Source organism: Passer domesticus, chromosome 1, assembly GCF_036417665.1.
Source record: "Passer domesticus isolate bPasDom1 chromosome 1, bPasDom1.hap1, whole genome shotgun sequence".
Taxonomy (NCBI): domain Eukaryota; kingdom Metazoa; phylum Chordata; class Aves; order Passeriformes; family Passeridae; genus Passer; species Passer domesticus.
This window is the reverse complement of record NC_087474.1, coordinates 156,290,020-156,312,896: the sequence shown is the minus strand read 5'-3', so window position 1 is coordinate 156,312,896 and position 22,877 is coordinate 156,290,020. Positions and strand designations below refer to the sequence as shown.

The 22,877-nt window shown below is 39.4% G+C and overlaps 1 protein-coding gene across 20 annotated transcripts in view; it reads left to right on the top strand.

Moving 5' to 3' along the window:
* The window catches only part of FAM135B (family with sequence similarity 135 member B), a 203,946-nt gene that overhangs the window by 21,454 nt on the left and 159,615 nt on the right, over window positions 1-22,877 (top strand). For 3 of the 20 annotated variants that reach the window (XM_064398167.1, XM_064398131.1, XM_064398112.1), the window contains exon 2: window positions 2,295-2,357. The exons of 16 other annotated variants lie outside the window; for them this stretch is intronic. The gene's annotated coding sequence lies outside the window, so the exon portion shown is untranslated. Of the gene's footprint in view, window positions 1-2,294; window positions 2,432-22,877 lie in introns of all 20 variants that reach the window. One more of the 20 variants, XM_064398123.1, reaches the window with a different exon arrangement.

Here is a 22,877-nt window from a genome sequence, read left to right as displayed (position 1 = left end):
GCCAAGGCTCAAATGTGAAGTGGAAAGATATATATATATATATATATATATATATATATATATATATAATTTTTATATATAAATATAATTTAGGCAGAAAATATAAAACATTATGGGATTCCATACCGTGCTGTAAACAATATTCTGTTCCGCTTTGCTTGTGTGATTTGGCATTTTTCACAGAACTAATGCTCTGTGATAGCAGTAAGAAGGATGCTGTGCTTGAGTGGAAATAACGTGGGATGCGAGTGATTGATGTTGCTTGAAATGAGGAATATAAGAGACTCCGGATAGCAGACTAATTATGTAGCTTGTTTATTTTCCAAGGAAGGTCTCATTGCTACAATTGGTGTCGAATGGAGAAGAGGGATCAGTTATTCACTGTCCTAGATCTGTTTATTCTTTCTTCTGCAGGTCTTTGAATGCCTAGAGATGGGCTGGTAAGGGTTTCAGAGAAAAAGGGATGTACACAGCACATGGTTATATTTTGTAAAAGTGTCACCTTGAATCCACAAACCCACATTGAATTTTTTTAAATTGTGATAGCCATACCCAGGTAGATAGTTTATAATTTTTTTATTGTGCTTTAGCAATATTTCTCCTGCAGCATCTCCAAGTTTTCCAAGTACATGAAGCACTACACAGCATTGTGTGCTTCTTAAAACTATATAAAAAATTGGGAGATGAGGCGTAGGTGCTAGAAGTTTATTTTTTTTACTGTGGTTTTTCCACTCAGGAAAAAGCAGCCTTAATTAGACTGGTTAAGAACTGATAGCAACCTTTATCAAGTGAAGTTGATGATGATAATTCTGTCTTGGAACTATAACACGAACATGAACATATGTAGCTTTATAACATTCTCCTGCCTTTGTAGTGCACTGAGACAAGAAACTTCCAGAGTGAATCTGAAAAAGAAACATAGGATACCTCCAGTAGTATATGACTGAGTGAAAATAAACCAAACCCACTGATTGTTTTCTATAATTCAAATGTCTCCATAATGCTGTGGGGAACATTCATAACCCAGTTTCTTCTGTTTTATGTGGACATTTCCAACATAAGGGATGACTTCTCCACGCTGCTCTTTTCCTGCACAGTCTGGACCCTGTGCAGACTATTTCCACCCTATATCTCCAAAGGCACGATGGTGTCATTTTATGTTATGTTATTTTGAGACACTACCTTGTCTTGCTCTGCTTAGGGTAGTCCATTTTATTGTGATAGCTGACCAAAAAATGAGGAATAGTGTTTTTTTTTTTCTTTGCATTTCATAGTGTTTCTTCAGTCTTGGCCAGATCTCTTTGGACAAAGGATTGATTAATTTCATTTAATTTCATTTTCCTAGTTGTTAGTGGCTTTCTCGTAACATAAAAGAGGCTTGTGCTAAGGAAACCAGTTCTATTTTTTGCCTACCTAAACTGCATGCAAGCAGTAAGTTTCTTCTCTATGCAGCAAGCTCCCTACTGTTTTACTGAGCCTTGGAGAGTCTTGGCTTTCCATCTACCCAGGCTCTGTGGCTATGCTCACCATGCTTGCAATACCAGAACCATAATGTTTAACCATAATGCTTCAAATGCTGTTTTCAGCTCAATGATTTATTTGTGTGATTGGGAAAAGACTGCAGATCTTTTGACTACTTCCACAAAATCAAATAAAGTAGTAGATCTGTATATATTTTGAAAGCAAACTGAGCTGTTGCTTTAATTTGTTTAATTTTGTTAGTGAGGTAACATGTTTTGGGAGCAATCAATCCAGTGGTGCTCGCTCCAGATTTGACAGACAGCATGAAGACTTACCACAAACAAAGCAGAGTGATTTGGAAGATGATGTGGGTAGAGAAGTCTAATCCCCTGAAGCTTTGTTTGTATGGATTTAGACATGAGTTTGCACTATTAACCTGTAGTCTCTCTACCCTGGTTGTTGTGCCTTCAAAATCAGGTTAGACTGCAAATGGATTTGAGCTGCTGTGAGCCCATCATGACCTCAGTATCCCGTTTTGCTTGGAAAAGCAGATTTTGTTTTTATAGTTGTTTCAAACTGGTTCCCTATATAAACCCTTTGTACACAACCACCGAGACCAGATTTTGCACATGGTACTGAAAGAGAACATAGAAGGCAAGTCATACTGCCTCTAATTTGGCATTTTTTCATCAGTGGAAGGGTATTTTTACTTAATGCTTTTCTAGAGAGACACCATATCAGTTGAGCTCTCTGGTTCAAGGTAAAGAACAGGCTGATTTCTTAATGATTTCCAATACACAACAATAAATAATTCCCTCATACTTTTTTTACAGCACCTGAGCTACAGCAATGCTGTTCTTCCTCTGCTGGTGGTGCAAATGAAGTTAACTACTGTGGTAAACCAAGCTGATCCCTTTTCAAGTCACTCCTTGCTGTAGCCACTGTCCTCTGTAGATCAATTCAGAATGAGATGACAGAACTATGTGGCAAATTGATTGCCAAAGAGACTAATGATGTCAGTGAATATGAGACAAAACAAAAATTTCAGCACCTGCTTCGAAGCAAAAATTCATCCTGATTTGAAATATGAATATACTCCCATGAACATTAAATTTTGAAGAGCTTTCACTAGTTCTGGGTATTTTAAGCTATTGAAGCTGATCCCCAAGCACAGAAGCAGAGAAACATTTTTCCATACCTACCTTTCCCAAAAAAAGTTGCTGAAGCCCATGGAGAGGGATTACAAAAGCATGAAGTGATAGGCCAAGGGGCAATGGCTTCAAACTGAAATAGAGGAGCTTTGGATTAGATATTAGGAAGAAATTATTCACTGTGAGGGTGGTGAGGCACTGGCACAGGTTGCCCAGAGAAGCTGTGGCTGCCACATCCCTGGAAATACTCAAGGCCAGGTTGGATGAGGTTCTGAGCAACCTGGTCCAGTGGAAGGTGTCTCTGTCCATGGCAGGGGCTGAAGAACTGGATGTTTTTAAGGTCCATTCCAAACCTTTCTGTGCATAGCCAATGACTGCAGTCAATAATTTTGTGCCAACAAAGTGGCTTCTTGAGGTAATTAAAAAAAACCAAACAAAGAACAACAAAAACCAAACTCCTTACTTAAAATCATCTATTGCTGCCTAAACTGAAAAACCCCAAAAAACCAAAACACCATGAAAACTAGTCTCTGTGCTTATTTTGGCTGGGATAGGGTAGTTTTCTTCCTAGTAGCAGGTATAGTCTGAAGACAGAGACCCTCTGATGCCAGGGCAACGTGTTTGTTGCTTTGAATAGGATTTCACCTGTTAGTTTTTTCAGCATTTTACCTGTTAGTTTTTCAGAACGAAGCCTTCTCTAGCTTACTGCTGTGTACAGTCAATAGCTGCTGCAAGAACAGTATCCACAGATGGAGGGTGAACAGCTCTGGAGCAATTTCAGAAATGAAATTTTGATTTTCAGTTTGTCAACATTTAGCAATTTCTTAATTATAGTACCCAGCATTTTGAGCTCTTTACCTTTTCAAAGTACTGCACAATTATTAACAAATTAATTGCTGCCTCATTGCCCTGTGAAATATGATGATAGTTATTTGATTATCTGGTTCTCCAGTAAATAAAAATAACCATATTGCTTATAAGACTACATATTGTATATATGTGTATACATAGTAATATATATGGCCTATATATATATAATTCAAAGTTTTACTAAGTGAGGGCACTGAAGCCACTCATTATGAATTTGTTCATTGCAAAGGTTATTCAGTGCTACAGTAAAATTCCTGTATTGCGGCAGATTATTTGGGGAGAACAGAAATAACAAAAGGAAGTTTATCCTGTAAAGGATGCAAAGAATCTTCTTTTTGTCCATATGGAAATCCACTGTGGCAAGGGTGTGAGTTAACAGGCAGAAGATTATAATGTCTGCAAGCTTCTCCTGACAAATGGGAAAAAAAGGATAGAATGGTTTGGATTGTAATGGACCTTAAACACCATTTATCTCCAGCCCCACTGCCATGGGCAGGGACACCTTCCACTAAGCCAGGTTGCTCAAAGCCCAGTCCAACCTTGCCTTGGACACTTGGACATCCATTTCCCTGGGAAACCTGTTCCAATGTGATGAAATGAATAATGTTTGAAGTATTGCAATTACTGGGACTATAATTGGGCAGAAGATCTGAACTTTTATTTTTTTGAGAAAGGGGAGCTTCCATTTTGTTGATATTCTTTCTTTACCTTCTATAAATTTAAGTATTTCCTTGAAAGAAACTCTGATCTAACATGAGGATTAACTAAACAGTTTACCACATTTATCTCCTTTACACAGGAGATCATTCTCTGATGGGGGGTGGGGGGAGAAGGGGGTAAAGGGCTGTTTCATAACTAGTAATGGAAATATGGCAATTTAGGGAATTAACATAGTGTAGTGGCTGACGCAAATGTTTTTTCTATTTATAAGACTAAATATGTTCAGCTGTCTGAGCCTTGAGAGCTAAACATTGGGAATGATGGACCCCTAGTGCTAAGGCTGTACAAAGAGGCAAGGGGAAGGGTTGCCTGCTGAATGCAAAGAAGGGATCAAAATGACAAAGGAATTGTTCAGATCCTAATAACATTTCTGGTTTTGTGTCCACTTTACAAAGTCCACCGGTTTTTAAATCCAAGTACAACATATTAAATGTATTTATCATATTTAGGTATCTTTAGGGGTTCACTGATATCTTTGCTTAGTCTTTTTGGGGATTCATGTATGTGTTTAGTCTTTGTGAGCAATGATGAAAGTATATTTAGATTGTTGGCATGAAGAGTCAGCTTCTCTGTCCAGTAGGTTTTCTGTGTTTCCTGTTGTCTAATTTGTCCATCCTGATTTGGCTTAATAAAGTGAGGGCATTAGAAATCACCAGTTGTGAATTATGTTGCCATACATCACTGGAAAGAAATATACTTCTGTTTGACTTCTGAAGTACCAGGAGAAAATGACATGTTCGTGTTTGAAGTTTGCCCTCTCTCTCTCTCTCTTTTGTTTGTTTGTTTGTTTGTTGCCAATGTGTTGTATAAACCACAGCTTTGAGTTCCAGAGGTTCCTAAGGAAAGTGCATTTTGGTGGTGCCCTCTCCATTTGATGCTGCTCACCCAATTTTATTCTTCATGGTGGTGCAATCCTGTGTCATGATACTTTCAGACTTCAGCTTTGTTTTTCTTGCATAGTTTATTCATGCTTATCTAAAGCTCATGTTTCAGCACTTTGGGAGCCCCAAACAAATTGAAGATGTAAAGTTTGCAAAGGAACAAGGGATAGGTTGTCTTCCCTGACAGAAAAGTACCTGGAGGTTATGGAGATTAGTGAATAGCAAATACCTCCCTAGTTTTCATTGATTTTGAGATGGTGGGCTCTCTGTGTGAGGCTGTGGGTTGTCCTGAAGAGGACTCTTTAACTCCTTAGCAATTTTTTCTTCACTGCTCTCATTTCTTGGTGAATTTATTCCACTTCCTTGGATCATTGGTACTGTTTTTATTTTTAAAACCAGGTTATTAATCTCCTTATCCAATAACATGTCCCTGTTCTCCAGACTTTATCTGGAGATTTTTTTGCTAGAGAAACTGAGTCTGGCCACTAAATGTTCATGCCAGATTTGTCTCTTGCCATTGCAATAAAACTGACAGCATGTGTCTGGGTTTTTTGATCTTGTTTTTGGTTCTTTTTTTTTTTTTTTTTTTTTTTCTTTGAATGAATTAATATTCCCAGCTGACAGAACCCTCTAGCAAAAAGGATGGTTAACCTGTGAGCCATGTTTGGGCATATGATATTATCTCATTCTGAAGATGTAATTAATATTCTGCTTCATGGGGTCAGGAATAAAGTCCTGAAGGTTTTATTTATACTGTCACTTTAAAATTTAGCATTTAGCATCTCCTTTCAAAAGATTAGTGCAGTGTTGTTGATGAAATGGTTCAGTACATCCTTTTTATATAACCCTTTTGCTGGGCTGGATTCCAGATTTTCTTGATTTCATATTTTTTTTTTATCTCCTCGAGAGAGTTTAATTCTATGTTAATTACCATGTTAGGGTCAGCTAAGTTAAAAAATATGATTTATGACTTACATAACCTTAAAAGCACTTTACCTGGTAACTTTTTTTTTTTTTTAAATTTGATGTTTGAATACAATTTCAATGTATTAAAAAAAAAAGCTAATTTTTTTTAGGACATTTTCACATATTAATACAAAGATCCAGGCTTTTGTGTTTTTGTATTCTATGGTACTTTGTTTTAGGGGGACTGCCAATACTGATGCTAAGAGAGTAAGTATTAATTCTTCCCTGAAGCTCAGACACAACCACTGGCAGATTTTCAAAAAATAAAAGTTCTGCTTTTTGTCCCATCCTACCAGAGCTAGTCAGGTTGTATTGATATGATCCAGAGCAGAATTAAGCCATTCTATGCAGATCATTCTTTATTAAAATTTATGACATTTACCCTTTAAAACTGTCTTTCATTCTCTCATATAATTATGTGGTTTATTTGTTTGTGTTAAACCCCTTGTTCTTTGGCTGTGCTGTCAGGCAGAAGCTGTTAAAAATTACAATTGTAGCAAAAGTTAGCATGCAGATCCCAGCACAGATCTGCCTTTGAAGTGATAAACTGACCAGGTCCAAGCTGTTTCCCAAAGCAGTCATGCTGTGTGCAATATTTTGTATTTCACAGAGGAGAAATGCAGCTTCCTGTCAGTCTTCAGTTTCCTCACAGGAGAAGGCAGAGGGGCAGGAACTGATCTCTTCTCCCTGGTGACAGTGACAGGACTTGAGAGTGTGACTGGAGCCGTGTCAGAGCAGGTTTAGGTTGAATATTAAGAAAAGTTCTTCCCCCAGAGGGTGGTTGGGCAGTGGAACAGGCTCCCCAGGGAAGGGTCGCAGCCCCAAGCCTGCTGGAGTTCAAGGAGCATTGGGACAACACTCTCGGGCACATTGTGGGATTGTTGGGGTGTCCTGTTTAAGGCCAAGAGTTGGACCCAGAGATCCTTGTGGGTCCCTTCCAGCTCTCTTTCTGTGATTCTGTGAAGGCTTAGAACAGAGATAATCCTTGATCAAAGCAATAAAGATTTGGAAAGACTTCCCTTTTCCACCTGTAATCAGTGCTATGCAAATAAAGTCCCAAAAGCATTCAATGAAAGATTTCAGGTCTAGACTAAAATCATGAGGAAAAGGGTGGGTTCACAGTCATTTGCCAAGATCATCAGCCAGGTTTCCACTTTGCCAATTCCAAAGCTCTTTTGTTAAATATGAGCTAAAAAAGACCACTTGTGGCATGAAGCAGGAATGGCTGGTGAGACTTCACTGAAACCAGTTCAATACCTGCAGGCTGCTGAAGTTCAAATTGCCTTGTGTGCTGGAAGAAAAAGGAAGCATTTGAAATAGCATGAGAAAAACAGTACGTGAAGTAATCTGACAGGATGTGAGCTTTAATTGTAGCCATTGGGTCAAGTGAGTGGTATTGATTCTGTGGATTTAGGGTGGTTTTTTTTGTTTGTGTCTTTTTTTTTGTGTTTTTTGTTTTTTGGTTTTTTTTTGTTTGTTTGCTTGTTCTTCTGTAAAGAGAGTAAAAACACAAAGAAACTAAAAGAAACTAAAGAAACAAATACAGATCACAACAAAATCACAAGGTTTCCCAGTGTACATTAAATCATCCCTCCACTTGAGACAGGAGCAGGGTGCCAGTCTATTTTGTATTGAACATCTGTGTAGGAGTGGACTGAAATGAAGTTTTGGAAAGGATACAGGGACCCCTGCAATCACAGATTGGAAGAGGTGATCATGGTTGCTCCAGATCCAGCCAAGAGACAAACAGTGGAAAGATCCAAGAGCTGAACAGATAGGTCATGCCATCAAAATTTTTAGTGGCTAGAACATCCACTGCTGCTTAGTGAATAAAAATGGTGCTTGTAGTGAGTCTTTGTCTCTTGACCAATTACCCTGGCTGAAGTGACTGAGGAAAACAGGCAGAAGTCATAACAGGAAAATTCTTTTAGAATTCATGGGAGATCTAAATCTTTATGGAGTTTTATTTGGTTGGAAGTATGGCTGTTTAATTCTTTGAGCAGTTACCTCAAGTAGTATGAAAATCCACTCTATACTCACAGGCAATGAACAGATATTAATTTAATTTCTTCTCAGATGAATTATGAAAATGTGGCATTTCTGTATATATACCCTAGAAACTCCAAATTATACAGAACAGTAAAATATGTATCTTCAGAGACATCTGGCAACCAACCCCATGCATATACATTATATTTTCTGTCCAAGAATATCTGAAACATTTTAGTCTTCAGTAGCATCAGACAGCCACACGACAACTTGGAGATCAGCTAATGATGATGAAAAATGTAGTTTGTTGGACAGCTCTCCTGATCTGTTTGAACTGTATGGAATAAAAGCTCTTATGTGCATAAGAGAGGAATTTTTCAGTGGAATTCCACATTGACCTTCTACAGGCAGCCAAGGGTTGACATAAGTCTCACTGTTCTGTCTGTAAGAAATATTTGCTTTCAATGCTCTTTAATTCAAATAGTGACATGAATGTCTATTAAGGGCAACTTAAATGAAACATTAAAAAAAAGAAAGTCCAAAGCAAGAAATATTCCCTGTGATTCTGGAACAATAATCACATTTGTGAGATTTATGCTGGTTTTGAACAATTCTTATAGAGAAAGGCAGAGAGTCTGGTACTGACAAGGCTTGCTGCAGGAGCCCAGGCTTTAGTAGGCATGTACTTTGATTTCTAACTGATTTTTATTCAATAACTTGTTTTAACATTGTTCATTTTTGTCAGGGTCATTAAACTTGAGGGTGCCCTTTTAAGGGGTTGGATGTGAGTCCAAAGGGCTGCTCCCTCAGTGGCAAGTACCAAGGCTTGGTGAAGTGGGAGATGAAACTACAGACTAACAATTGGCTGCAGTTTGAAATATTTTCAGCACATATGACAATAAAACCCGTTCTTAAAACTGCAGTATGCTTTTCAGTATTGACATACATTTGTCGTGTTTATACAAGTCTTTGTTCACCCTGTGTCTATGCTTTGGGGAAACACTTGGGATATTTTCAGACTCTGTGTCTCAGCTGTGGTACAAAACTAATATTATCACTTCTGTCACGGGGATTGCTATCCATGCTTATAAACAACAGGAATATGGTCTTCAAATCATTTAGATTTTGCCATTAGATATCATGGAAAAAGCAACAGGCATGGAAATGACATAAAGAATTCTCCTGCACTCACATTATATAAATCACCATGGGTGTATAATGTTGTGCAGATATATTTTTGGCTGTATGCACATGTGTTGGTAGAAATATGGTGTGGGAAGTTGTGGCTGCCCCATCTCTGAAGCTGTTCAAGGCTGCATGGGGTTGAGTAATGTGGTCTGGTGAAAGGTGTCCTTGCCCATGGCAGGGGGCTGGAACAAGATGAACTTGAAGGTCCCTTCCAACCATTCTGTGACTCTACATTTCTTCCTTTAGTCTGTAGCAAACATACCTTGAATAAGCCTCATCCTCAGCCATTTGTATTCCCATGCCTCTGGTCAGTTCACTAAGGAAATCTTTAAATTCTAATATATCTTCACATCTTACTGTTGGAACCCAGGACATCCTCTGGCTGTTCTGGAGGGCTCGAGCCCCTGGCAGGGGGCTCAGAGACTCTGGCATGAAGCCAAAGACACTTGTGACTTTGATTTTAACTTATGGAGTAAATTACTAGCTTTGTGTGAAGAATTACAAGTCACAAAAGTTTAAGTAGAATAAAAATTAGTTGTTACTGGGTGAAAAGACAGGATTTTAAGGTTTTTAGAATGGGGGTTCAGGTGGCAAGATGGAGGATTTTGGGTGTGACTTGTTCTTTTTCTTTCTTCTCCTTAGTCTCTATGTTTTGGGTGATGCAGGCACTTTTAGACTGGTTTAGAGTAGAGACACTGTCTAACATAGGTGATAGGTATTGGAAAATAATTGTAAATATAATATATGTAGTTCTTAGTATAAAATGTTGACACTAGCCTAAGGGTGGGGAGTGTGCCACAAATTGACCTGCTAGACAGACCTCTGTGAGCCAGGAAAAGAATATAAGAGATAAGAGAAAATAAACAACTTTGAAAACCAGAGCTAAAGAATTCCAACTCCTTCTTTGAGTGCCGGGCTGGGAAAAAGAGACTTTTAACAATCTCGGGGTCATCTTCACCACAGAAACTCTGAGATCTTACTTCAATTTTTAAATACCCAGCTATTCTGCCTCCCTCCTGAGGACTGGAGAAGTAAACACTGCTCCCTATGAAAACATTTAGCCACCTTTTTGTAGTGACAGAATATTCTGGGCTGCTGGCAGGCAGAGAGGAATGAAGATGTTGACTTCACAAAGTGCAACATGTAGATCCCTCCTGTGTGCATTTCTTGCTGCATTAAAGTGTAATAATCCCCTCACTCCACACAGCTGGAACTTTATATGTTTCAAAATATAAGAACTTTATATATTTTAGTGTGGAAATTCCTGGGAAACGGGAGATGGGAGTTGCTTTGTTGCTTTCAGGTGTTGACTGTGTATGGAAAGATTAAGAATTTAATTATGAATTTATCTAAAACGGCATTATATTGGGTACTTCAAATTCAAGACAAGCTCCATGATGTTTCATCTCCCATCTTTGTTGGTTAGATGCTTGAATTCATATCTCTAAATTGGCATTCCAGGTTGACACAGTGTCTGGTGCTAGGGCTAAGCTTGGCCTTCCTTTACTAGAATCCTGGTTGAAGCATCAAGAGGGGATTATTGGGTTTGAGGATGCAGATCAGATGCAGTCCATGGCTGAATATTGATTTCTCACATATCAAATGCACTGAAAAGGGAGAGTCTCTTTTTCCTTTTTTTTTTTTATGACTCATCAAGCTAAGAGGGGGAATTTTCTTGGGGTGGATGGAGAATTTTACCATGGAAAAAGGGGGGAACAACAACTCATTTCTCCTCCTGTACAGAGTCCTGTTCACCCAGTTGTGCCATTTGTGTACAGGCCAATAAAGCACAGCTGCTAAGGTCAATTTTCATTGTACCAGAGCCAAAGAAGCATGATATCTTTCAGATCTTGTTTTTGCAGCTCATGCTGGGCCAGTATTCACATTTCCTGTTGTTTGCTGTTGTGGCTTGTTGGTCTGAGGGTTTTAAAGTGGAGAGCTAGCAATTTTTCTGTAATTTAAAATATAGTGTTCATATGTAAGGGAAAGGTTGAAGGGACTCGAGTCAATTCCTTTAAAATCTTCATTTTTGGTGTGGTGCCTTTATTCTGTGATACCAGTTTGTCAAGGCTGTGTGTGCAGCCTTCTTTCTCTTTCCCTGGACATGTCCCTGCCCTCTGAAATCATCCTTTTCCCTGAGAATATTTTCACTATGCTGGTAAGAAAAGTATAAAAGTGCTCTGAACTGAAACTCAAGAAGGGAAGAAAAATCAACTTCTCAAAATTGGATTCTGTCATGTATTATTTTCACATATATTTTTTAATATTTTTGATTTATAATTAGGGAAGTGGTTGTTTATTTTAATATTTCATGCAGCAATAGAAAAAAAAAAAACAACCAGGACTTAAAATTGGAATGCTTTTACTACAAACTTCCAAAATAGACAATATTTTTTTGCCACATGTGTTGCTGGCCATAGAGAATTGGTTTCCTTTCCTCTTTAAAGTTTTTTTGTTTTGTTTGTTTCCCATGAAACCAGATCTTTTTAGATCTTCAGATGGCAGCTAAACAATAAGGAAACAACAACAACAGTAGAGCCAGCACCTCACAACAAGAAAACAAAAAGATGCTTCTATAATCCTGTTTGTAGACTTAAAATGTAAATACAGAAAGTGCTAGAATACTGTGGAGATTTGTAGTCATACAGGTAGTATGTAGTCATAGAGGTGTTAGATCACAGAATCACAGAATTTCTAGGGCTGGAAGGAGCCTCTGGAGATCTTCCCATCCAACCCCCCTGCCAAGGCAGGGTCACCTGAAGCAGGTGACACAGGAACACACCCAGGTGGCTTTGGAATGTTTCCAGAGAATGAGACTCCAAGACCTCCCTGGGCCATCTGTACCTATATTCACAGATGGGGGAATGATTCACATGTCAGGATGTGCCTTTTCAGTTTTTCCTTTAGCCTTCTTCACTTTCACTTTTAATATAAGAAATAAATATATCTTTGTCTTTACTCATTTCTAAAAAAAAAAATACCACCAATAAATTACTTCCCTAGGTGTGTAACATTTTTAAAATAAATGTTGCACACCTAGGCAAGTAATTTACTAAAAAGTAAATTTGTATATCATAGCTCACAACTATTTTGAAAGAGATGAGCCCCATGATGTTTGCTTTACGCAAGAAAAGTCAAGTGCAACACTTTGCTCTGCATTCTACAGCATTTTTAAGAATACTCGCACTTTCCTATCATCACTAACCACTGGACATTAAAATGATGAGATTATTAAAATGATGTCATTTTAATGTCCTGTGGTTAGTGTTGATAGGAAGATGCCAATATTCTTAAAAACCCTGGGGGACTTTCTGTCTCCTTATGGATGCTTCCAACTCAGGTAAAATTAACAAACACATTACTGTACAAATCTAAAGTTCTGGAGGTCTCCTAAAGCAGTATCAAAATGCATTGCTAGGCGCCCTTGGCAGCTGGGGATACGTGTGACAAGTAAATGCTCCTTCTGAAATTTCCAACAGGTGCCGTGTTCAGGCACACACCAGGTGGAACAGGAATTTATGCACCATCCTGCTCTTCTGCAGACACAGTAATCTTGTGTGTGTTAGAGCTGATGTAATCCCACATTTGTTATGTAGGTAACTACAAGCTCGTTATAATGAACATCAGTGCCCGTGCTGCGTTTTGAAAATCATATTTTATTTCCTCTATGAGACTAATGGTGATTTATTGACTGCACTAAAACAGCTCATTGGTGGATTTGTTTAGAACAAATGCCAGTTCAACCGACTAAATGACATCAAACTACTAATGGGAAATTTTAACAACAACAGAAAATAGCTTCTATTGTTCCTTTGATTTAGGCTATGAAGCTAGACAAAAAATTCACTGAAACATTATTCTCTTATTCTCTACCACGACTGGTTCTGGCTAACAGTTGTGTTGATATCCTCTTAGCAACAGTGAATAGCTCCTAAATAGGCTTTATCAGTATTTCAGTCCATTCCTGGCACAAAAATTATACAGAGGAATGCAAGTAAATTCTGAATTGGTGGGCTGTTAAAAAAAAAAAAAAAAAGATGCATTACAATATAATTTGTTTAATAGCTTTTTGAAAAAGCAGATGTGCAGATAGCATATTAAGCTAAATTAGATGTTAAAAGAGTGAGGCATTTGCTTGCTTGGTATTTCAGCAATAGAAGCCTTTCAGGTGGGCCGTATACTGGTGGTTTCCAGTAATTATTAGTTATTTAGATTATTAGTGACTTGCTGATGTTGAAGTACCAGAGTGCTTCATTTTAATGCACGTTGTTGTGTGGGCATTGGGGCTGATTTCCAGACTGGTTTGGCTTCTACAAATTGCAGTTAATGTGAGCTGCAGGTGTTCAAAGCTCTTTAAAGGAGAGGTGAGCAGAGACAGAAAAACTCTGCTCTGCCTGCACTGCTCTTACAGCTGCAGCCCCCACACCTCCCCTCACATTTAGAGTTAAATAACATCAAAGCTCAAGTGCCATCCATGAGATTTTGGGAATTCTAAATACTCTATTTAGATGGTTTGATCACTAGAGAAGGGTACCCGGAATGGAAATTAATCTCCCTTCTCCCAGGAGAGAAGTTTGCCAGAGCTATGGAGGGCTTCAAGTTTTAGATTGGCTTTTTATGATTTACTAAAATGGTCCTGTTTTGTATTTAAAAAATTAAAAATTAATGACACTGCAGTTAGAGACAATGTGTCTTGAAACCCCTCTAAATTTATTATTTCATATGAAATAGAGTTCTTTCTTCTATTAAAACTTAGAGAAGATAAAAAATCCACTAGTATTTTTAATCCATTGAGATGTATTTTATATCTATTCCTATATGCATTAGGAATGGTGAAGGATAGGTTGACCATTGGAATAACATTTTCATGTAGGTTGATCTTTATATTACTCTGCCAGGAAACTTCCAGTCTTCTAATTCATCCTTCTTTAGACTCTTTGTTCATCTCTTTCACAACACAAATTTTGAGGAGTACCCAGGAGAAAGATTCTGATCTTTCTGCTGCCTATAGATGGTACAAGTGGAGAAAATAGTAAATTTACAATTAACACATTTAATCTAAGTTTTTGTTACAGAGATAATGCTTTCCTACAATTTAAAACAAAGTTCCGTCAAGTAAGGAAATGATAGATACTAATCAGTATTTTCAGGTTTCACCTTCTCTCAATATTCCTTAAATTAGGCTTAAAATGTAAATACAGAAAGTGCTAGAATACTGTGGAGACTTTTTTTGGGGCTGACCCAGTCTGTTAATTAGTCCACATTGCTGCAGTGTATAAACACAGGCATGGATTTAAGTTTGCAGCCCTAACAGTCTTTTTCTTTAGTCAGCCCTGCACCAATTTCACCAAGACTTTCAGTCTCATTTCTTCCCCTCCTGCTCTTCCCCCTAACTTTACAGCATGGATGACATGGAAAATATGAGGCAAGGAACAGGAAGTGTCCCTTGGCTTGGGCATCCTGCAGTCCTTCACATTTACAGCCTGATCCCTGCATCTCCCAGGCCAAAGACCCCTGTGCTCCTCTCCATCCTGGCTGCTCTCCAGGCACTGCTTTATTTCCCCTCCTGCACCCAGGCCTGCAGGGCTGAGGGGCGCAGAGAGATTCAGGTGGGTCTGTGCCAGCTGTGAGTCTCTCAGCTGGGAGCAGCTCTGTGGAGGTGTTTGCCAGGGCCCTGCTGTGAAAGCTCAGGAAGCTGCAGCACTTCCACCTACTTCCCTCTTGAGACAGCACTTACAGCCTGTCTTACTCGTCTGATTGTTCTCAGGTTGTATTTGGGATGTTGCAGAGTCCTGGAGTGTAAGGAAAGGACATTGAGGAGGTGGACCTGATAGCCTTTGTGTAACACTTGCTGATTGTTTTTATTACAGTTATGACTGATGAGTTATTAATTTGATTCTGCTCTGAAATATTCTTGCTCCTGTAGAAAAGGCCACAGTAGCTGTGCTGTGGAATTTCTCCACAGTTGGTGAGTTTCTCTACAGTTGATGAAATTTCTCTACATATGCCAGCAAATACAACACAAATACCCTTTCCCCTTTCATTCTTCCAGTTGTAACAACACAGATGTGCAGTTTTAAATGACCTGATTTAGCTGTGTCTCTTGGGAGGGATCGTCTTTATGTAGGTTTACAGTCAGGCACCATGACTAGATTCAGCTGTCTGTCAGCAAGTCATGGCTGCAAAGGACTGCAAAGCTTTGTCATATCATTACTAATTTCAGTTGAAAGGCACCCCTAGAGAACTGGCCTATCCCATGCCCAAGGCAGGGAGGCCTTTGAAGATATACTCTGTTGCACAGGCCCATGTCCTGAAGAGTTTTAAAATATCTCTAGAGACTGAGATTCCATCAGCTCTCTGGGCAAGCTACCAAAGTGAAACCACCCAGAGTATTTCCCTTTCCTGTGATCATAATTTACTTTGCTGCATTTTATGCCTATTGCCACCTAAACTAAATATTTTCATTGATGTTATCATCTTCTACTTGTATATAAGGTGATTCTCTCTTGTTTATGCAGAGTTCTCAATGGACAGAGAAAACTGTTGTAGGGAAGTTCCTTACTGCAGAAAATATGACAGAACTCATACATCAAGGATTTAACCTGCTTTTTGTATAAATCCTGTGTGTTCTGAGCAGCACCTTAGTTAGACTAAAACTGTGCTGGACCTAATATTGGACTGCTTTCAACATCAGGTGCAGACCATTGGATTTGCCCATATCAATCAAAATAATATAGACCACTATGAGGAGATATTTCAACTGTTGAATGCTCAGTCCTGCCAAACCCATCTAATTCCTCATCTGTGAACCAAGAAAATCCACTAAATTAGCTTGGGGATGTTGATATCAAAATAGCATATGAATAGAAATGCTTAGATAAGCAGACAGGAAAACAAATGAGAAATTACTCTGCAGAGCTGTGTTAGAAGATAAGAAGGCTTTCCTATTAATGGTTAAGATGTGATTCCTTTAATAGAAAGAAGTGTCTGTTTTTGAGGGCTTGCTAGAAATCTTGGGCATTACAGGTTTGGCCCTAATATGTAATTGAGCATAGATCTATTGATTTAATTTCCACTGCTTCAGGCCAGATGAGCATTTTGTTCTTAGGTTATTTTCATTTTCATTTAGTGCCCATTGTGCAATGGTGCCACAGTGACTGAGCAGGCAATAGAATGCTGTACTGGGTTTGTGGGGGTTTGTTTGGTAGCAGGGGGGCTGCAGGGGTGTAGCAGAAGCTTCCTCCATGCCTGACAGAGCCAGCCCCTGGCAGCTCTAAGATGGATCCACAGCTGCCCAAAGATGAGGCCACCAGTGATGGTGGAAGCACCTCAGGGAGAATGTATTTAGAAGTGGAGAAAAATCCTATCTGACTGCAGCCAGAGAGAGGAGTGATACTAATATGTGACAGCAACAGCTCTGGGAACACCAGGGTTGGGGGAGGAAGGGGAAGAGTGCTCCAGGTGCATCCAGGTGCATCCAGGTGCTGGAGCAGAGGTTCCCCTGCAGCTCAAGACAGGAAAAATTTCCATGGGGAAAATTTTCCATGGGGAAAGAGCAGAGATCCACCTGCAGTTCATGGGAGGTCCCACTCCAGAGCAGGTGGATGTGTCCAAAGGAGGCTGTGAGCATGTGGAGAGCCTGTGCTGGAGCAGGTTTGCTGCCAGAACTTGTGACCCCACAGTGGACCCATACTGCAGCAGTTCATGAAAGATGTGGAAAGGACTCAGGGGAATAGGGTCATGAAGGATGTCTCTCCTGGGAGGGACCCCACAAAGCAGGAGAAGGGTGTGAGGGGTCCTCTCACTGAGGAGGAAGGAGCAGCCAAAACAACTTGTTCCTTACTGCAGGAACTTCCAAATGACCACAATCCCTATTCCCCCATTCCCCATCCTCCTGCACCAGGGAGAAATTGGAAGCAAAGTTGAACCTGGGAAGAGAGAAAGGGTGGGGGCGAAGGTGTTTTAAGATTTAGGTTTTTTCTTATTATCTTACTCTGATTTGATTTGTAATAAATGAAATTTTTTCCCAAGTCACATCTGTTTTGCTCATGATGGTCACTGGTGAGTGATTTCTCTCTGTCCTTATCTCAACCCACGAGCCTTCCATCTTAATTTCTTCCTGCCCGGCCAGCAGAGGAGGGAAGTGACAGTCTGGCTTTAATGTGCCCCTGCATCCAGCCAAGGTCAACACACCACAAATGTGGTGAATAAATATTACAGATCAGGCTGAGGGAAAAAAAAATTGTCAAGAAATATTTTCCTATTGGAAAAATGCTGCTTTTATCACAAGAGGTAGTAATATTGCTAGTGATTGTGTTGAAATTGTGATGAAATTGTCATTTGAGAAGGGGAAATAAACAGTAGAACTGAAACCTACTGAAACAGATCAACAATGGCAAAATAATTTCTTAAAAAAACAGTAACAGGAAAAAATACTCTGTACCTCTCAAAAAAGAAGAAAAACCTTGTTTAAGATTGTTCCGTAGGAAGCTCCTAAATTTGCCATTGATTTTTATTCCAAATCTAACCTTTTTCTCTCATGAATGACTTAATATTGCTTTTGTGGGATTCAGTCTATAAAGTACATGGTCAGAGGTGCTGCTCAAGATCCCCATTCAGCCATGTCCTTGCATCTGTCACTTTGTCTCTCTGCATCTCTAAATGCACAGAGGAATTTGGACCTGCAGGAGGGGTTGACCAAATGGGTTTCCTTCTTGGAGATGCACACCATGCGTTGTAATTTCACTGAAGGTTTTCCAAGATGCTTTATCATTTATAGAAATAGATTCATAGACTGATTTAATGTAACTTCTAAAAGTCACCCAAAACATGTTGCTTGGAGAATAGCCACCTCCAAAATTAGGTCAGATTGCTCAGGGACATTTCCAGGTGATTTTCAAGTAACTGCATGGATGGAGATCCCACAGTCTCTCTGAACACCAATTTAAATCTCTGATCAAAATATACATATAGGAGTATATAAACACTTCTTTTACATGCTTTTAAATTTCAGAATTATATAATTCTGTGTTTTAAATAATATTTTAAACTTACAAACCTATATTTTTCGTCCTGTTTTGCCTTATGTACCAGAAGGTACATATATATTTCTATATCCAATATAGAAATATATTGGATATGTTATATAATATAAAGGTGCATATATATTTCTATATCCAATTGCTTCTGAGATCTGGACTTTCAAGAAAAAAACAAAATATTTGGAAATTGATCACATTTTAACTATTTTACTTTTTCTTTGACTTTGTCCACTCCTTTTTCTTAATCCAGGGTATGGAATTTATCACTAAAAGAATGAATTCTTTAACCAGAAATGTTTCCAGGTGAAATATACAGATAAAAGAAATTTAAAAAAACCCACATCATAAATTCTTTCAGGCTGGACAGTTATTACAAAGACACGTTACTATTTCCCCTTAAATTTTGAACTTTGGCTGAATGATAAAACAAGCAGAACTTTTTAGAAAATCATTGAATCCTTCTTGTTAAGAACAGTTTGGCATCTTATTGCAGGTTCTTAACAACTTCAGTAAATATTTAAAATGTATTGTTTAAAAATTAATACAGCAGGCATCCCTGGTGAACTGAAATAATTGAGCCTCCAGGCACCCCATCATAATGCAACTAATTAGAATAATATCAGAGAAATGCAGACCAAAGAATAAGCATCTAATACTGGCTCCATAGGAAATTATAATCCATTGGTTTCTTTGAGGTCCTTTGATCTTTCCTCAGGTGCTGGAAGTACCCAAGCACTCTGAAAACAACAGGCCTGAAATTTTCCTCTGCAATCATCTTCTGTGTATGCTTTTCCTTTTCTCACATGCAACTAGTGATAGGACAAAGGGAAATGATCTCATATTGCACCGGGGGGGGTTCAGGTGGGATATTAGGAAAAAAATCTTCACTGAAACAGTGTTAAACATTGGAACAGGATCCCCAGGAAACTGGTGGAGTCATCATCTTGGGAAATGCTCAAAGAATGAGTAGACCTGGCACTCTGCAAAATGGTTTAGTGGATGTGATGGTACTTGGTTGAAGGCTGGACTTGATGATCTTGGAGGTCTTTTCCACCCTGATGACTTTATGCATATTATCTGGTGTTCGTTGGAAAATTCCATTTCTCCTTTCATTAACTTGGGAATTTGTTCCATTTCACTTCCTTTCATAAAAGATAAAGCCTCTCCAGATATGGAGGGTGCTAGAGTTGTGGGTAATACCCATATTAATGCCACAGGTGCCACTTAATGTCACTGAGGCTTGGGACAGATTTGCCCCACAATCACCACTGCATGAGCAGACACTGTGAGAAGGACAGGTTGTGACTGTGCAGGTGGCACAATAATAACCCTGGTGATCCCAAATACCTGGAGATTGGAGTGAGCTACAATGAGTGAGGTGCACAACCTCACTGAAGCTGGATCTCTTTGCTAATGGCAACATTTTCCCCGTAATTCTCAAGTAAGTATCAGGTTATTTTTCTATCTCTTCTCCAAGATGCCCTCAGCTTCAAAATACATATTTTCCATTGCTGGGAACATGCTGGCCCCAATGTTCCACAGAGGGGAGGAGAGCCCTGTCTTGCTCCACTGCCCTGTGCCTCTGAGCAATTAATTCATTAATTCATCACAGAGCAGAGAGAACTCAGACTGATGGCAATGTCAGCCCACATTCTGTTTATCCTTTCGGCCATAAAAATCCCACTGCTCTGGAGGCACATTATCTACACTGAGGCTGGATTTCCCTACCCCAGTAATTTTTTTATGGCAAAGCCCTGCTGTCTAAGATGACCTTGCCTAATCAAGGACTGGCGTGGAGTAAATAAAGCAATAAATAATGTAAACAGTCCCAGTGAGGTGACCCATGATGATTTCTTCTGGCTGCCCTATGGAGGTGTGGGTCTCTGCCCTCCTTATGACTTGGAAAAAGTGAGACTCAACCAGCAGAAAGGGCCCTCTGCTTCCCCCAGCTTGTTTAATCAGGATTTCTGCTTCAATTCAGCAGATTTTCCAGTGTAAGATGGGTTGCATTTCTCTGAAAAGCTGATGTCTCTCCTGCCACCCGAAATTCCAGTCCCATCTGTGTTTTTTTCTACGGTGGCAGCATTCCCTCTGCATGGTCTGTTAAATGTAAGCTGGGTAGTCGGGAGATAACTGAACGTTTGTTATGGCAAATGAGGCAATAAACGTCTGAGGTTATGACGGGCAGAAAAGTCAAGGTATTTATCAAATTGCCATGGGAAATAACTTTGCCAAGTGTTAAGTAATAAACTTTCAATTATCATCTTTATGCTCCTACTGCAGAATGCTTCTGAGATCAGATTTGCTTCTGGTGGTTCAAATAGGATCAGAGGTGAAGCTGTTTTGCTCTGTGAGCAGAGGTGATGCATGTCCATGGGTGTGCTTATGCACTGTGCCTCTACATCTCCTGGTAGTTTTTTTTTTCCTTTCCTCTTTATTTTGGTACTTTTTCTTTTTGTGCCTGGGGCTTTCCTTGACTCTGGATTAACTGACCTACATGCTGATAGTGAGGATTTTAGGATAATCCACTAAATGGCTCTTTGAAAGGTACTTACCTTTAGATCCTAAAAGATTATTGTTCTTTGTTGTTGTTGTTGTTATCACTGTAGTAGCATCCTCTGCCTGGTATGTACTTCCCAGCTGTATATTGGCTTCTCCACCATATCTTCCTTATGGAATAAGAGAGAATTTCCCCTTCTGCTGACACCTGGTTTGACATGCTCTCTTGTCAAAACACAAGCTGTGCTTAATGTTCAACCTGTCCTTGATTTAAGTAAAAGTCAAGTCAAGCTCAGATGAACTTTTCTGTAGAAGTAAAATTTCTGTGTCAGTTGATGAGCAAAAATGCTCAAGGGAAAAATAATCCTCAATTAGTAGTTAACAAAACAAATTCTCTAAAGTGAGAAGTGGTTGAGGTCACTTGGTTTGTTCAGCCTAGAGAAGATGAGACTGAAGGAACAGCACATCACAAGTTACAGATTCCTCATGAGGGGAAGAGAAGGGTCTGACATTGATCTCTTCTCTCTGGTGACAGTGACAGTACCTGAGGGAATGGCCTGAAATTGTGTCCCAGGAGGTTTAGGTTGAATATAAGGAAAAGGTTCTTCCCCCAGACAGAGGTTGTGCACTGGAACAGGCTCCCACAGGGCGGTGACCACAGCACCAGCCTAACAGCGCTCAAGAAGTGTTTGGACAATGCTCTCAACCACACGGTGAAATTCTTAATGTTGTCCTGTGTAAGACTGTAAGACTGAGAGTTGGACACAATGATCCTTGTGGTCCCTTCCAACATGGGATATTCTAGAATTCTGTGGTTCTATGAGACTCTTTATACATGAACATTCATAAATTTGCTCAGAAGAGGCCACACATGGGCAGTTGCTATTGACAGGTTCCATAGTCCTTTTAGCCAACTTCCAAAATTATCTGAAGCATGGAAATTAATTTTTCTCCACTTCAGAGTTTATACTGTTCCCATCTTATTTTTATACAGTGATGTTGTAATTTTTAAGACCTGCTATATCTGGAATCAGCTGCACCACCTGGCTGCTTAGCCAGCAGTTCACAAACTAGCCTTGTAAAATCAGACTCTTTGAAAACATACTTGTTAAAAAGCAGGCTTCCTCACAAGCTTTCTAGTGTACTGAATTCCCACTGCAATCCAATGTGTTCTTTTATACCTCTGAAATGGCTGGTGATTTCAGGGGGAGTCTGTGATATGCTGGTTCTGTAGAATTACAACTCTAACAGCTGTAACATCACTAAAAGGATTATTCCAGAGAAAGGCTATGTCGTAAATGAGGTGTACAAAGACTGGAACTTGCAGCTGCAGCTTCCTAACTGTGCCTGCTGCCAAAAATGATACTCCCCAGGAAAGTCCTACTCTGTCCTCCTTTATAGTTTTTCTTTCAAAATAGCCAAATTTTAGAAAGTTTAGGAATAAAGGATATGAGTAAGAATTTTTGTTGGTGTCTAAAGTGGTGGAGTTTCAGATGATGAAGTCCTTGACAGATGAATGGCTGCAGCGAGATGTCTGAGGGCTAAAGACACATTCATGCTCATGTCTCCTCTGTCCCTCCATGGGAAGATTTTCCCCACTAGCCAAGGAGAGTAAGGTTGGGAGGTATCTGTGTTCACTTCAGAGTTCTGTTTGTTAGACAAGATATTGATGAAAGTGTTTTTTTCACCAAAGAAGTGTATTGGAAACTCCGAGCATACATATCTTCTGCAGCTTGTGCTCCAGCAGGCAAACTTCTGTTTGAGGGCTGGGAGTGACAGACAAGGACTGCTAAACTGTTAGAGCCAAAAGAATTTACATTTAGGAGCTGTCAGGCAAGGCATAGGGTGGGACATAGAGTAGTAAATGAGTGTTGACTGTGTTTGAGCCACATATATCTCCACATTGCTCCTTAGGGTGTTTCCTTCAATCCCAAACCCTCTCCCGTTCCAGGGTGAAATCACCCCCGGACACTGGGTTTGGAGTGTAGTTTGCACTTTTTCATGTGTTCTAAGCATGCCCAGAAGATGCTTTCTAGACTATAACAATCAAGGGACATGGTCAGAAGGTTGCATGTTTTGAAGTCGCTCTCTCCCATTCCACTGAGAAATGG